Source organism: Camelus bactrianus, chromosome 1, assembly GCF_048773025.1.
Source record: "Camelus bactrianus isolate YW-2024 breed Bactrian camel chromosome 1, ASM4877302v1, whole genome shotgun sequence".
Classification (NCBI taxonomy): domain Eukaryota; kingdom Metazoa; phylum Chordata; class Mammalia; order Artiodactyla; family Camelidae; genus Camelus; species Camelus bactrianus.
This window is the reverse complement of record NC_133539.1, coordinates 16,286,347-16,303,794: the sequence shown is the minus strand read 5'-3', so window position 1 is coordinate 16,303,794 and position 17,448 is coordinate 16,286,347.

The following is a 17,448-nucleotide window of genomic DNA, read 5'->3' as shown; positions in this document are numbered from 1 at the left end:
TTAATTGACTAAACAAATACAGAGCACCTAACTGCACAGGATATGCAAGGCAGATTGTCAAGGAAAGAGCCAGAAGGACTAGGTTATAGTCCCAGCTTTGCTACTGACTACATATGAAATTGAGGGCAAGTCGATTAGCTACTTGGCTCCCCCATAACCTCCTGTCTAAACTAGAATGGTTGATACATTTCCCTACAGTGCAGGTCTAGGGAGAGGATTAAATCATGCAGGTGGAAGCATCTTACAACTACGTAACACTAAACCAGCGCAGAGATCTGGAAAAATAAAATCTACCCTGCAAAGAATCCTGTTCTCTATTGTTGAAATTAGTGCTCATCTCATTTAATGATAAAATGATACAATATTGTAAAATGACAAGATTTTGTTGAATGGCTGAATGAATGACTAAATGAATAATGACTAATTCTGAACACAGCACAATGCCTTCTAGGTCCATCCATGTTGTTGCAAATGACAAGATTTCACTCTTTGTTGTGGCTGAGTAATATTCCACTGTATATATACACCACATCTTCTTTATCCATTCATCTATCAATGGGCACTTAGGTTGTTTCCATATCTTTGCTATTGTAAATAATACTGCAATGAACATGGGATGCAGATATCTTTTAGAATTAGTATTTTTATTTTCTTCAGAAAAACACCCAGAAGTAGAATTGCTGGATTGTATGGTAGTTCTATTTTTAATTTTGTAAGGAACGCCCATACTGTTTTCCATAGTGGCTGCAGCAATTTACATTCCCACCAGCAGTCCACGAGGGTTCCCTTTTCTCCCCATCTTTTCCAACCCCTGTGATTGTTTTTTTCTGAGGGGGGCGGGAACTAGATTTCTTCTTTCTTCCTTCCTTTCTTTTAAATGGAGGCACTGGGGATTGAACACAGGGCCTCCTGCATGCTAAGCATGTGCTCTGCCACTTGGGCTATATACCCTCCCCTCTGCTGTCTTTTTGATAATGACCATTCTGACAGGTGTGAGATATCTCACTGAGGTTTTGAATTGAATTCATGGTGAAAGGCATCTTAAACCACTTATTTTATAAAGAATAAGTCTTGTACTAGACAATTGCTTTTTTTCCTATGATTATTGAGGTTATAATTGAAATTTGGATCTGCTGAAACACATTAGTGGCAGCATCAATATTGCATAAGGAAACAGATAAGAAATTGAAAATATCGGAGATATCTTATTGATTACATATGTTTATCCACTTGATAGGGTAATTATGTCTATTTGTTGAGTCTAAAAATACATTAATATTGAGATATTTTATCTTTCTGACATGAAAATAATAAAATTGGTGTGGAAAAAATTTTTAGAAGAATGCCATAGTAGTCAACTGCATGCTTATATTTGGGTAAATAGGAAACACAAGAAAAAATCTGTGATTTTACCACTTCAAGGCTTAGTTCTTTTCCATAATATATTTGATTTTATATCCCTTTTAAAATTAATCTGATAAGCAACATTGTAGAAACTATTTTACATTTAAGTATCTTCTTCCAAATAGAAATTTCAGGTTGTTGCATTGACTGACTTCAAATCTCATTATGAAAATACATTAACTGAGATCAGTGTTTTAGGTTTGAAAAAGTGGTATCTATGGCATTTTATTTTTTTAAGTCAAGATTTTTGGTGCAGTTCCAGAAATGGTAGGATTACCCTCCAGTTAAGATATTATTCAAGGATTCAAAATTCATACTAACCTTTCTTGTTCCATAAGCTGAAAAAAAGCAGCTGCCAAGCAGAATTCTCACGACAAGTTCTTGTCAAATTCTCAGTGCTGAAGCAAAGCTATGATCTATTTAAGAGCAGTAAGCTTTGGAAGAATTCAGCAAACAGGAAGTCAGAAAGTTTGCAGAGATGGGATCATTCACCTGGGTAGATTTAGAGTTGAAATATTCCATGGTATGTATTTGATAAACTTGGGTGCTGCTGGGGAAAAAAAAAATTCTTCCTCATATTTATTTCTTGTGAAGAAAATTAGCTTATTTCACCCCGTTGAGAATAATACGTATCTTTGCCAGGATAAATCAAAGCGAGGTTGTTTTCTCCTTTTTCACTTTGTCTGTGAAGATGCCAGAATTTCCTGTGGCTGTTTGGTTTTCACAGCGGTGATATCTTTGAAATAGAATGATCCCAAGTGTTCTTTCTCAGATGAGAAATAGTTGAACTTATATCAGTCTGTGGGACCTATTGAGAGTAAATGAGATGTTGAGGGACATGGCGGGCCAGTGTCACAGGCAGTAAAAGAATTTACCAAAGACGAAAGAAAGTTTAGGAAACAAAGGAAAAGTTTAATAGATACACTATTTCAGGAAACAGCAGGATACAGAGACAAGAAGTGCCTGTGTGAGCACCCAGGGTGATGTGCAAGGTCTTCTACTGGGGGAAGGGGCTGTGGACACAAGGGGGAGGGGGCTGCATGATCAATTCATGCTCAGGTACCTGACTGGTTGTAAGACTTGTCAGGAGATACCCTGGGTAATGGGATTTATGACTCTGATGAGGGCAGGATGTGCCCTGAGACCTGGCCACCTAGGGTATTGTGAGATTAGCCACTTCCTGGGGGCGGTTAGTTTTGTTAGCGTAAACACACATCAAGGTAAGATGTTTTTATCTTGCAGAAATGCATGTATGTGGAGGGTCCTGAAGTGGGGAGTGGGGGTTAAGGTGTCAATTGGCTCCAGACACACGGAGAGCCTTGGAGTGGGGGTTTTATGGCTTTAGAGCTGCTCCAGAGATCGCCTGCCAGGTCCACATTAGACACATACTGGAAGCTGCATATACTCCTATGAAAGTCAGTGGTTATCTCAGCTTACTACATAGCGTCCTAGAAATCTGATGGAGTTGTTGTGCTTTGGAAATCTTTACTCTAGAGACAGGATATTGTTTTCCTGAAGTGAATCTATATTTTCTCCCATTTCATTTCCCAAAAATTGATCGCTAGATCAGTTTAGTGTCTTTTTGTGGTGGATTGTGATTTGGGGCTGGTTTCTTCATTCTGCTTCCTCTGATTAAAACACTTTTTCTCTTTATCCTTCCTTTCCTTGCCACTTCTCTGCCCATCCCAAATCTTCTCATCCTTTATTGTCCTGAATCGAGCAGCCCCTCCGCCTAAAACAGACTATCCTTGAAATTACACACACCTGATCTTCCCACCTCACTGGTCCCTCCTTTCTGGGTTCAATACTGAGCCCCTTCCTTCCTCCAACCTCACATTTGGTGACTACAATTTTATGAACCATCTATGTGATTACAAATCTTAATATTTAGCTTTGACCTTACCCAGGATCCAAGAAGGACATCGTCAGCTGCTTAAAGATGTATATTAGGACGTTTCAATCTAAAAATGTAAAAGATGGTTCTTTTAATTTTCCACCCACGTTTGCTCTTCCTAGTTTTCCCTCCTCAGTAACTAGCTCCCCATCCACCCAATTGCTCAAAAGAAAGGACTTAAAATTTTTCCTTGATTACTCCATTTCCCCATCCTTACACCCAATCTTTCAGTAAATATTCTGTCACTAATATCTATCATAAATCCAACCCTGCTCTTCCATCTCCACTACTACTGACCCATTGTCATGCCCCGAATACTCATGAGGACTTCTGGAAGCTCCTCTTTTAATAAGCTGTGCTATATTGATTAATTTTAATGTTAAACAAACCCTGCTTTCCTGGAGTTAGCCCCACGTGGTCCTGATGTATTATTATTTTAGTATGTTGCTGTATTTGGTTTACTAGTATTTTATTGAAGGGTTTTTTTTCCCCTGTGTTTATAGACATTGGCTTGTAACATTCTTTTCTTGTCAGTCTTTTATATCAGGTTATGCTGAACTCATAAAATTTCTGGATGTATTGGTGTATTTCTTCCTTAAATATTTGGTAGAATTCACCAGTGAAACCATCTAGGTCTGGAGTTTTCTTTGTGAGAAGACTATTTTTTTTTTTAAATAACAAATTCAATTTTGCTAAATAGATATAAGAACATTAAGATTTTTTTATATCATTTTAAGTCAGTTTGGACAAGTTTTTTTTTCCCCAAGAAATCTGTCCATTTCATCTGAGTTGCCATATTTGTTGATATAAAGTTGCTTTTATCCTTTGAATGTCTGTAGAATCTACAGCAATACCTTGCTGTCATTTTTGATTTTGATAACTTGAGTTTTTCTCATCTTCCTTGATTGGTCTTGCTAGTTATCTATCAACTTTTTAATCTTTTCCAAGAATCAATTTTTGGCTTGGTTAATTTTTTCTACTATTTATTTTCTATGTTATTGATTCATACTTAACTTTATTGCTTTCCTTCTTGTTTGAGTTTAATATTTAAGTGAAAACTTATGTCACTGATTCACACATTTAAAATTTTTTACTACAAAGATTTAAAGCTGAGCATTTCTCCTAAACACAGCTTTAGCCACATCACACAAATTTCAGAATGCTGTATTTTCATTATAATTCAATCAAAATACTTTTTAAGTTCTCTTATGAACCCTCTTCTCTTTTGCACCCTTGGGTTATTTCAAAATATTAATTTTAATATTAATCACAGTGCTTTATATATGTGTAAAAAGTTACAAATAACCCAAATTTTTCACAAGAAGGTATTGAGTTTATTATGGAAACCCATAAAAATTCAACCTGTTAAAAACAATGTTGCTCGGTAAGCAACAGAACACAGTAACAACATTTTATTAAGGGGAAAACAGATTATGCCATAGGATCCAAATATTTCACTTTGAGGCGTGCATACATCTACGTCTGTACGTGTAAATCACACATATGTACATACATGTAGTATTCACACTACAGCTAACTGTTAAGAGACGTGGATGCTGTTCCTTAACAGACTTTCTTATCCTCTTCAGACTCTTCATGACTTTGGGTATGTATCTGCGGATGACTTTTAAAGAGTTAGAAGCCTAGGACTGAGGTTAATGTGAGGGTTTGAGGAGAACTCAGGGGTTCTGTATAAGAAAATAAGATGTTGTTGTTACTGTTTTTGACCCAGAAAGTAAGAGAGGAGAGTTGAGAAATGTGTCTGTAAAGCCTGAGTTGCAGAATAGTTTAGCAAAATTAATACCAAATGTGGAATTTAAAGATGTTGGCATTGCTGTAACATAGATGATAGATAGATAGATAGATAGATAGATAGATAGATAGATAGATAGATAGGGACCTATATCTCTATATATCTCCCTCTCTATCCCCTCCCTGCACCAGCACAATCTCTGCCTCACGTACAAATGAATAGGTGGATTTGGAAGCAATTAACTGAGAAACATGACTAAACCTTAAGGAATAAAAAGCCTCCCGGCTGGCACTGTGTTTGTGTGTGTACACATTTGAGTGTATCTGGGGATGACTTTTAAAGAGTTAGAAGGTAATTCACTAAAATATAAACATATGTTATTGCCAGGTGATAAAATTATGACTTTGAGGTTTGTAAAATTGTATATTCCAAATTTTCTCTATGACTGTGGTCACACTTCCAGTTCTGGTCAAGATGGAATAACAAGGTGCTATGGTCTGAATGATCATGTCCCCCCCAAAATTCGCACGTTGAAATTCTAATCCTCAAGGTGACAGTGTTAGGAGGTGGGGCCTTCAGGAGGTGAGTAGGTCATGGGGGACAGAGCCTTCACAAATGAGATTAATGCCCTTTTGTTGTAATAAGAGAGCTGAGGGAGCTCCCTGCCCCTTCTCCCATTTGAGATACAACAAGAAGTCTGCTGCTCAGAAGAGGTCCTCACTCGGCCACGCTGGCACCCTGCGCTCGGACTTCCAGCCTCCAGAGCTGTGGGAGTCAATCTCTGTTGTGTGTAAGCCACCCAGTGTGTGGTATTTGGTGACGGCAGCCTGAACAGGCTAAGACACAGGGACTGGATTTACTCTCCCTCCTTAGACAAATGTAACCAAAAAAAAAGAGAGAGAGAGAGAGAGACAGAGAGAACATTTTCTAGACCTTGGACATCAGGCAGCAGAGGACAGGGATCATAAGTGGGGGAAACAAATGAGGGAAGCCGGGTGATGGCCCGAGCTTCTGGCCTGGAGTGAGATTCCTGCGGGCAGCACGGGGTGAGGACCTCGGGGAGACAGCACTGGAGAGCCAAGGCAGGTCGAGTTTGCAGAGTAGAGTCCCAGAGGGAAGAGAGCTGGGCAGAGACAGAGCCTGGGAGCCTGGCAGGGGTTCCCTGGGAGCCTTCAGCTGAGTGCTGATCTGTACAGATAAGTCAGGACACAACCCAAGGCTGAGGAAAGAACCACCTGACATGAGGACAGGGCACAGTGCTCGGTGCTCCCTGGGGTGGGGTTAGCTGTGCTTCCAGCAACCGTTAAGGAAAACCTTGCAATCCACAAGGTACTGAGTATAGTACTCAGAATACTAGCAGCCAAAGGCTGCCTTGGTCCCACCTGACAAAGCTTAAAAAACAAGCGTAGTCCCAGAACAAAGCTTTAGATTCCTTATAGAAACAAAAAATAATTTAGTATTGCTTATTTGCATTATTAAAAAAACTCTTACTTATCCTTCCAATTCTAGCGAAGATGCTGATTTCCTTCATCTAAACTCTTGCAGCATTCTTTTAGGACAATTAACGCAGCCTCTGTTGTATGAGTTTTGTCCAATTGCATTGTAAATGAGTTTCCTCTTGTTGTACTGTAAATTTCCAGACGGTGGATCACCCAAGAATTATGCATGTTTGTAGCTGTCTTGCATTGTTGAGGCCTTACATGCCATCTGATTTCAAAAGACATATTTGCCTAATAAATGAATGACTCTTCCAAGAAATTTTATCCAAAAGTATTAAGTACTAATTGGCTATTCATTTGTATGATGAATTTATTTATAAATCAACTTTTTCTAAACTGTGAAGGAAAGGAATATGGAAAATGATTAATTTGGGGGTTTCTGTGATGCTTAGAGTTTCCAGTTCCAACTTTTTCCAGGTGATGTCACTATGGTAAAGATATCTCAAACATCTGGCATGAAGAGCAGAGGGAGGAGGAGAATATGGCTGAATCAAGAGGAAGCATGTATTTGGAAGGATGCTGCTCAGATGTGGATGGGGAACAAGACAAAACATCAGAATTCAATTCTTGAAATCAGTGGATGAGTGAATGCATTTATCTGATCTTACACGAGTTGGCAAAAAAGTAAACAAACAAATCTGTAATGAGCCTGGAAGCTGATGAAACTGCTGTTCTTTGCAAAGACACAGCAGGTAAACCTTCCCATGATCTGAACTGCACTGAGGCAGCCGATTACAGCCTTTAGTCTGGCTTCCAGGCTCTTTGGAAAGTAGTAAATGGGCCCCTTATGGCTAAATTTCTGGCCATGGGCAGGTGTACTGTCTCTCTCCCCACAGGAAGTCAGGACAAATAATAGAGGAAGTCCAAAGCCACGACAGTGTTATTTATTAAAAGGCGTTGTAATGGCTCAAGAGTAGTCTGAAAATTAACAGAAGTTGAAATTAAAATGTCTGCCTGGGTACTTTAGGCTTCAAAGTAAATAATATAGCTTTGAGTTTTAGCAGGTTTTTTAGAGGCTCCTCTGTCTTGTAGTGTTGTTAGTTTAAACGTCAAGGTAAAGGAACGGACGTAACTAAACACTTCATCCACAAGCATTTACTGGGTGTCTTTCCGGAAGGAGAAAACGGGTCTGTTTTCCGGTATTTCTCAGCTATGCAGGGAGGCAGGCAGATGTGTGCATTAGCACTCCCCACAGAGCTGCTTGTGATGATCACAAGGGCTAGTGCTCGAGCTGAGGTTACACAGATGCTTTCTGTTGTGAAACCCGCCTCCACGGGACCATGATCTTCAAGGAGACGCTCCTTTCAGACCATTTCCTGTTGTCACCTTTGAGGTGAAAGGCGATTTTTCTAAGTAAGATAGTAATAAGCTGCATTTTACTCTTGGGTTTTTTTTTTTTTTTTTTGTCATTGTTTTGTTTTTGGTTTTGGTTCTGCCTAACCTGTTTAAAATTTAATTTTCCATATCAAGATACTGGATGTCCCCAGGGAAGAGAAAGTTTTTGCAAAGTTGGAGGAAATTCAAGGCAAGATGATGAGATATCATCGATATTCAAGCTGTAACTAAGCACATCAACCAAGAATTACTGTTTCTGTTTTAAACCTATGAACCGATAATGAGTGTGAGGGAGATTTATTTGGAATTCTGCTGGAGACAGTCGTCATTGTGCAGCCCTTCATGGCCGTGAACAGCTTTGGATGCTGAAGTGTTGCGTAGAATAGGTTTCTGCACATGCAGGAAAGAATTCAACAGTGAGGCATCGTAAAGTGAAAGCAAGTTTGTTTAGAGAGATACACACTCCATAGACAGAGTGCTGGCCATCTCAGAAGGCAAGACAGAGAGTGACCACGACATGTGGGGTTGTTAGTTTCTAATGGACTCAGTAATTTCATATGCTAACAAGTAGGAGGATTATTCCAACTATTTGGGAAAGGGGCAGGGATTTCCAGAAATGGGCTCTGCCCACTTTTTGACCTTTTATGGTCAGTCTAGGAACTATCATGGCACCTGTGGCTGCGCCATGAGGCTCAAGGTCTACTGGAAGGTGAACCTTCCGTCATCTTGGTTCTAACCAGTGTGTCCTGTCCTCAATGGCTGTGTCATTCCTTCAGTGGCTGTGCCCTGCCCCTTCCCTACTGTCTCAGAAGTACTCCATTGGTGAGGGCCAGTATGCCCAGGGAGAGGCCACAGGCTGAGTTTTATGGGGAAGGTTCTCAGGCTTTAGATGGAGAAATGGGGAATTTAGTCTCGATGCTCTCATAAATGTTTCAAAAATAGATACTAAAGAAGTGAAATAAGTTTTAAAGGTGCAGAGAGGACCTGGGCTTCCACGGCCGTGACCAGGACTTGATTATAAATGAGGCTGGAATGAGTTTCCTTGACTAGGTGGCTAAAAAGTCACAGTCCGTTCCTAGAAAGTATCAGGGAAGTAACCTGACCCCACAGAGGAGGCAGAGTGACATCCCCTAAAATGTGATGCTAGTAATGAGGGTAAAATGGAGACTGGAAAAAAGAGAGAGGGGAAATTTTGATTCCTGTTCACAGAATAAAATCTATAAAGGAAAACAGTCTTTGGGAAGCAAATCCTGTCAAAATAAATCTTGTTTTCAAATCTGAGTTTCATATTAACAGCAAGACAGTTGCCAGTTTGTCTGGAGTGTGCGGGTTGAAGCATTTTCCTAACCTAAGTTTTCCCCAGAGATCTGTCTGGGATTTTTTTCTGTACCCCAAGTTTTCAACAAACATTGATTAAATGTCTACCCTGTGCTAGGATATACAAAAGAAGCATTTGTCGATCTTTGCAGGAGAAAACTGACCCATGGTAAATGGAGTTGAGATTCCTAATATTTGGGGATTTTGTGGAAGGGTAAAATCACATAAACAGTCCAAACAAGAATATATTATTTCCCCAGAGCTGCCATTGACAAGGTACCACAGAGTAGGGGGCTTAAACCACACAGAGTTATTTCCTCACAGTTCTGGATGCTGACGGTCCAAGGTCAGCAGAGCATGTTCCTTCTGCAGCCTCTCTCCTTGGCTGTCTTCTCCCCGTGTCTTCACGTGGTCTTCACTCTGTGTGTGTCTGTGCCCTAACCTCCTCTTCTTATAAGGACACCAGTCACGTTGCGTCAGAGCCCACCTTAATGACCTTATTTTAATTTAATGACCTTTTTAAAGACCCTGTGCTGAGGCACCAGGGGTTAGGACTTCAACCTATGAATATGGGGGGACCCAATTCAGCTCATAGCAAACAACAAAAGAACAAAGCCACAAACCAACTCTGGGTGGATGACACGCAGTTTCAAACTTTTTATTTTGCCAAATCAGGAGCATAAAAAAACCAACACATGGCACCATCATAATTTACTAAAAGAAATTATTTATTAACAGAAAAAAGAGTGATGATGATATAATCAAGGAAAGGAATTTCCTTTAAATTAAATGCATTTAGCTTCATAAACATCTTATAGACCTGTCCTCATTTTTAGGACCAGTGACTTGTTGAAGTATTTATTAGTGACGGGGGCTGATCTGCCAAAATAAGAGGACAAAGTTGTTGTAACATGATGCCCTAACCAAAATGTGGTTCTAACATTTTCAAAGCCTTAATCACCCTGCTGGAAACCTTGCAGGAATCTAACACCTGAATATATCCTGAAGCTTTTGTTCTGGGGAAACCATCAGAAGAGATTAGTTGGCTATGCATATATTAAGCAGATTCCTTAAACCAGAAGAGATCCGAAAGAGGTAGAAAGATAGCAATAATCGAGAGAAAAAGGGAGAGAGCAAGGAGTGAAGGCAGGGTGGCACTTGAAGAGGGTATCATATTTCTCTGTTTGAATGTGAACTGCTCTATGCCTATGAACTGCCACTCCCTTTAGTGGAGATGGCTGTGTGTGTGTGTGTGTGTGTGTGTGTGTGTGGTTGTTGTTGTTCTTCTTCTTTTGTTGCTTCTGTTACTTGAAAAGTTGATCACAAGTGATCTGGAGCTGAGACTTGATGTTTGTGGAAACCACGCGAATTTTCATCTCACACGAAGAGGGAACGAGGCTGCAGGTGGAATTCAGCCTGGACTATGCTGTGGGTCTATTAAAGCAGAGTCATCCATATTTGGAGAAAGGTTCTGATGTTGTACCAACGTGTTCTGATGTAGTTTCCTACTGAGGCTCTATGATACATTCAAAGTCCTGTGCGCAAGTCTTTTGTTGAACAAAAGGGGTATTCCCACCATCAAGTATCCCAGGAACAAATGCATTCAAAAAACGGAATTAAGACTGATCCTTCAGTCCTGAGACTGGCTTGGAATCTAAGCCAGTCAAGAGGAAAACTTAGGGAGAAGGTGGGTGGGTCCTGGTTCTGTTGTGTAGGTCTTCTGCTGGTAAGATAGGTCAGAAGTGTTAGCAGACAAGCTCAAGGGCACTCTCAGTGGAGGGTAAGGAATCTCCTATCCTCATGCAGGTTAGGTCAAGGTAACCAGTCAGGATGACTCTCGTCTGAAGAGCTCCGAGAGCAGAAGTATCCACTGAAAGCAAAAATAAAACTGCTTGTCTATTGCATTGAAATTACTTTCTGCAATCCCTGAACCTTGAGGAAAAAGCCTTATTAAAGACGGTAACTTGTCTCAGATGTGCTGTGAGCAAGTAAAGAGTTGGTTCCATGTTTGGCCCATGGATGAAGAATTTAGACAAGATAATATGTGGATCCTGATGTAATTTAAGACTTACATTTTGTTCATTATGGATTTTTTGCATACATTTAAAAATATTGCATTAAAATATTACTTACCTTAATCACTGGGTTTTTTGGTGCCTCTGTAGATTTTGTATCAGTTCTGATTCTTTCAACTCTAAAATTCCAGGGTCTGTTTTACAATGAGACAAGGAGTTTTAAGTTTCCAAGTTCACAGCAAATGAAACAAGGGAATATAATGATAAGGCTGTATGTCAGGGAAAAGCTTGACAAAACACATAAAAGTGTTTCATGACTGTGAGAGCTGTCAACATATATATATAAACTTTCTCAGTAAATGATATTCAACATTGGATATGGAAGAATGAAGAGAGAGGAGGGGAGAAACTGTAGCCTTGAGAGTAGTGGTGGCAAGTCTCAGTGTGACAATCACATCAACAAGTCACTGGTGGCACTTTAGGCCAAAACTCTTGGCCTAAAACTGTGCATTCGGATATGATGAGCTTATGCTTATTTTTGGATGTGGCACTAGGGCAAGTTGAAAATATCTCTACCCACACTTGGAATAAATCATTACTGTGGGAATGTTATGTCACAGTCACAGCATTTTCTTGAGTTTAGAAAAATATAAGGATTAAATTTAAATATCTGGAAGACTTCTGATTCTAGCTCTGACATGGAAAGAGGTGGGAAGTTGTCCTCACAATAAGAAAAAGCTGAACAAATTGAAAATCTACGACTATTCTTGGACCCGTCGGAGAGTTGAAGTTATAGGATGAACTGCCATCTGAAACCCGGGAAGACAACTGAGTTCAGAGAGTCACAGCCAATATCTGCTCAATGCTACTCAAATAGAAGTTAGTGGAGCTACACACTGGTAGGAACACACTTAACGGATAATTTTTCAAATTGCAGTATAGCCAGTTACAGTGTGTCAATCTCTGGTGTACAGCACAATGTCCCAGTCATGCATATACGTACACATATTCTTACCTGGTCATTTTGATGAACTGCTGGAGGCTGTGTGTGGACTAGCTTGAGAGTTTAAAACTCCTGGGATCCAGTCTAAGGGGAACTCCCACACTTTCATAAGTTTTACCTCCAGGAATCTCATCAGATTTCATAATGAAGAGCCAAGAAAGATCCTTTCCTGGCTCTGGTAGAGAAATAAAGAAAGAGTAACCCCTGGGAAACATGCTCAGAGCACTCTCCATCACAGAAGAGACTCTTTAGTGGAAAGTTTATCTCAACTGAGGAAGGGCCTTTCTCTCCCTTCAGCCCCCTTCACTTAAGAAGGCGGGCAAGATGAGAAACACCTGCAAAAGTCACAGCCCAGGGGCACAGGCCCACAGAAGTCCTGGGGTTTGATCATAAGAGTACAGACTGCTTCTCTTCCCTCGCACCTCACCACCACACAATGCTGCTCCATTATAGTAACAGTGGGCTGCTGTCACATTGCTCTTCATTCCTAGTATTTCCTTTGATTTCTTTCTTAGAAAATAGATAGGATGCGAGCTGCAGATTCTGAGGAGTTCTTAAGGATACCCAAAGTCAATAGGGGAGACAAAAAAGACATTAGAGGAATCTGAAGTCTTTGGCACCTGCAGTAAGACACAGCCCAATTCCTAGTCAGATTAACATACAAACTCACTCTAGAGTCCTATAACCTCAGTTCATGTTACCTGATACATCACGTTTGGCTTTCAAATAAAAAAAAAAAATTCCAAGCATGCTTAAAAAAAAAAAAAAAAAAAGAAGAAGAAGAGAGAAAAAAAGAAAGAAGAAAAAAGAAGAAAATCACAAAGCATAAAAGATAAAACAGATATCAGAATTAGACTCAGGTATCACACAATTTTTGGAATGGTCAGATAGGGAATTCAAAATAACCATGACTAATATGTTAAAGGCTCTAATGGAAAAAGCAGACAATATGCAATAACAGATGGGAAATATAGGCAGAGAGATGGAAACCTTAAGGATGAATCAACAGGAAATGCTAGAAGTCAAAAAAATTATAACAGAAATGCACAATGCTTTTGATGTGCTCATTAGTAGGCTAAAAATACTGAGGAAAGAGTCAGTGAGCTTGAAGATTTGTCAATAAAAAGTTTCCCAAACTGAAATACAAAGAGTAAAAAGAATGAATCAAATGGAACAGAACATCCAACAAAAGTGGAACGACTTCAAAAGATATAACATCCATAACTAGAATACCAGAAGGAGAAGAAAGAGGATAAAGCAGAAGAAATATTTGAAGTATTTATAGCTGAGAATTTTCCAAACTAAATGACAGACAAAACTACAGATCAAGGAAACTCAGATAACACCAGCTGGGTAAGTACCAGAAGATCTATACATAAGCATATCATATTCAAACTGGAGAAAACCAAACACAGAAAATCTGGAAAGAAGTTTGAGTGGGAAAGAAAAAATCCTTACACGTAGAGAAATAAAAATAAGAATTACAATGGACATCTCATCAGAAAACATGTAAACAAGAAGAGAGTGAAGTGAAATATTTAAAACATTGAAAGAAAAACCCCACAACCTAGAATTCTATGTCCCACAGAATTATCCTTTAAAAATGAAAGAGACATAAAGGCTTTCTCAGACAAACAATAATTGCGGGGATTCATTGCCAGCAGACATGTCCAACAAGAAAGACAAATATCATATGATGTCACCTATATGTGGAATCTAAAAAAAAATTATACAAATGAACTTATTTGCAAGCTGGAAATGGACTCACAGACATGGAAGGCAGACTGTGGTTGCAGGTGGGGGGGATGGGTTGGGAGTTTGGGATTGCTATGCACACTGCTATCTATGGGATGGATGGACAGTGTGGTCAGGGTTTTGTAGCGGCAACTAACACAAGGGTGTCTAGGGGAGGGGCAGATATATATATGTGTGTGTGTATAACTGCATCACTTTGCTGTGCACCCGAAACTGGCTCAGAACTGTAAATCACCTATACTTCAACAAAAATAAATTTGTTAAACACTTTTTATTGAGTTATAGTCATTTTACAGTAATGCGTCTAAATAAATTTTTTTAAGAAAGAAATGTTTAAAGAAGTTCTTCAAGGAGAAGAAAAATGATACAGGTCAGAAACTCAGATCTACATGAAGAAAGGAAGACTGTTGGAGAAGGAATAAATGAAAGTAAAATAAAATCTTTTATTTTTCTTATTCTCATTTGCGCTAAAAGAACTTATTTAAATAATAATAGTAACAACGTCACGAGTGATTATATGGACAAGTGAATTGAATGCCTGAAATGTCATAAGAGGTGAAGAGGAATGGGAATACTCTGTTTAAAAGTATTTGTGCTATATATTAAGTGGTATATAGTATTATCTGAAGGCTGACTTAGATTAGTTAAAAATGTATATTGCAAACTCAAGAACAATCACTAAAAAAAATTAGAAGTATAATTGATACGCTAAGAAAGGAAAAAGAATGGAATCAATTAAAACCAAAGGAGGCAGAAAAAGAGAGGAAAAAGAAAGAATAAAAGCAAAAAATAGAAAACATTTACAAACATGGTAGACATTAATCCAAGTATATAAATAGTGACTTTCAATGTGAATGGTCCAAGCATATGAAATAAAAGACAGAGACTGTCAAAGTAGATTAAAAAACAAGCCTCAGTTATATGTTGTCTACAAGAAACCCACTTTAAACATAAAGACTCATATTAAAAGTAAAAGGATGAAGAAAAATATACCATGGTACCATTAATTTTTAAAAAGGTGGAGTAACTATATTAATTTCAGACAAAACAGACTCTTCAGAGTAAGGAAAATTATCGGGGATAAAGAAGGGCATTACATAAAAATAAAAGAGTTGATTCTCCAAGGAAACAAAATAATCTTCAACATTTATGCACCTAGCAAGAAAGTGTCAAAATATATGTGGCAAAAAGGAACAGAACTACAAATAGACAAACTCACTACTGTGGTTGGAGACTTTAACAACCCTCTTTGAGTAATTGGCAGTTCAGCAGACAAAACTCAGTGACAATCAGTAAGGATGTATATAAGAATACAGTTGATCTGAATGGCTTCATCAGTCAACAGACTCTAATTGACAGTTACATAATTCTTCACCCAGAATGGCAGAATACACATTCTTCTCAGACCTACATGGAACATACACCAAGACAGACCATGGAACACACCTGAACACATTTTTTTTTAAAAAGATATCATACAAAGTGTGTTCTCAAATCACAAAGGAATTAAACTAGAAATAAAGAAGAGAAAGACAGCTGAAAGACTCCCAAATGTTGGGAAATAAAGCAACACAATCCTAAATAACTCATGGATCAGAGATAAAGCCTCAAGAGATGCTAAAACTGTTTTGGGAAAAAAAAGGCTAGCTCAGTGGTAGAGCTCACGCTTAGCATGCACAAGGTCCTGGGTTCAATCCCCAGTACCTCCGTTAAAGATAAATAAATAATAAATAAATAAATATTTTAGAAAGTGATTTGAGCTAAATGAAAATGAAAATACAGTTTATCAAAATTCTTGGGATGCAGTGAACTCAATGCCTAGAGGGAAATTTATAGCATTAAGTGCATCCATTAGAAAGAAGAAAGATCTAAAGCCTATGACATAAGCTCCCATCTTAGGAAACGAGAGAAAGAAGAACAATTTAAGGCTAAAGCAAGCAGAAAAAATAATATAAAATTTAGAATGGGAATCACGGAAACTGAAAACAGGAAATCAATAAGCAAAATGAATAAAGCTATTTGAATCTAACAAACAAAAAGCTGAACTTTTGTTAATAAAATTGTATCATTATTGGTTCAATAGTTATGACAAATGTAATACGTTAATAACAGAGGAAACTGGGTGTGGGGCACATGTATCTCGGAGTAACTTGTACTCTCTTGGCAATTATTCTGTAAATCCTAAACTGTTAACATAATTAAGTTTATTTTAAAAAATTAAATATCTGGCTTGAGAAGGTGGCCTCATGACTAAGCAAGTTGGCAGAATCTGCTTTCTTAAAGAGCTGAAAGAAAACACGAATACCCGTTATTTGGGATGGCTCAGCTCAGACCTGGTCAAGGCTCTCAGGCAAGGCATATTTTGGGTTCCTGAGTATGAAATTGTCTAAGATCTCTAAGTAGTCACTCTCACCCATTTCCAAATGCAGCAGGGTATAAATAAGTCTATAGCTTTAAAAAAAAAATCAGATGTAAAAGGATAAAAAATCAAGGACAGAGAGAAAAGACAGAAAGGTTATCTCTGGAAATAGCATTTAAAAAGTGAAAATTCAGCATGACCGTAGATTTGCAAAAACTGCTTAGGTTAACAAGAGCAGCTTTATTCATTTTTTTTTTTTCTTTTTAAACTAATTTTGAAAGAAAGAGGAACATCGACTCCGTAAAATCAGCCTTAGATTAGAAAAGATGAGGTATTATATTGCTTTATCTTCTAGTTTTGGCTTTAGGAACAGGAACACCCCAGTTAACAGGAACTAAAATAAGACAGAAAGCTCATTTCATTCTCTTATCAAATTTGGAGGCAGATTGACTAGGGCTTGATTTCCTCGTTTGTAAAATTGACAGTGGTACCTGGTTCATGGGCTGCTGAGATGATTGTTATCAACATTTTAACTTTTACTCAGACTTTAATGGGGAATGGGTTTGGGCATAAATGTGAGTGACAAAAGCAACTTTCATGGCCTGGGACAGATTAACTCTCAGCAGGATTGGGTTTATAGCCCTTCCCGTCCTGGGATACTGGTTAAAGTTTGAGAGCAAATTAGTTTGGGAGGTGATTCTGGAAGTTACCACAAGTTCCCCCTACATTAGGGCAGAGGGCAGACCACTGGTTCATCCACTGATTCATTCTCCTAATTCAGCTTCATCTTTCTTACAACTTGTGGTGTATCTTTGAGATTCAGGCAACTGGCTGGATGTCAGTGCTGGTTCTCAGTGTATTATGAGTTTTTACCGATGCCAGTGTTTGCAGAGATTTTTAATGAAAAGTTTTGCAGTAACTGCACTAGGAGCTGCTCTCCAGATAGCCTTTCAATTTGAAGCTCATTCTTATCGCTCCTAAAAGGATGCTTTGCTGTAGTTGCTAAAGGGATCCTAACACTGTAAAATTTGTTGATTTGCCACCTATGTTTCTTAATCTTCCGTCTAACAAATGTTGAAATAAGTGCTCCTTCCCTGATGCCAAGTCAGAGAGT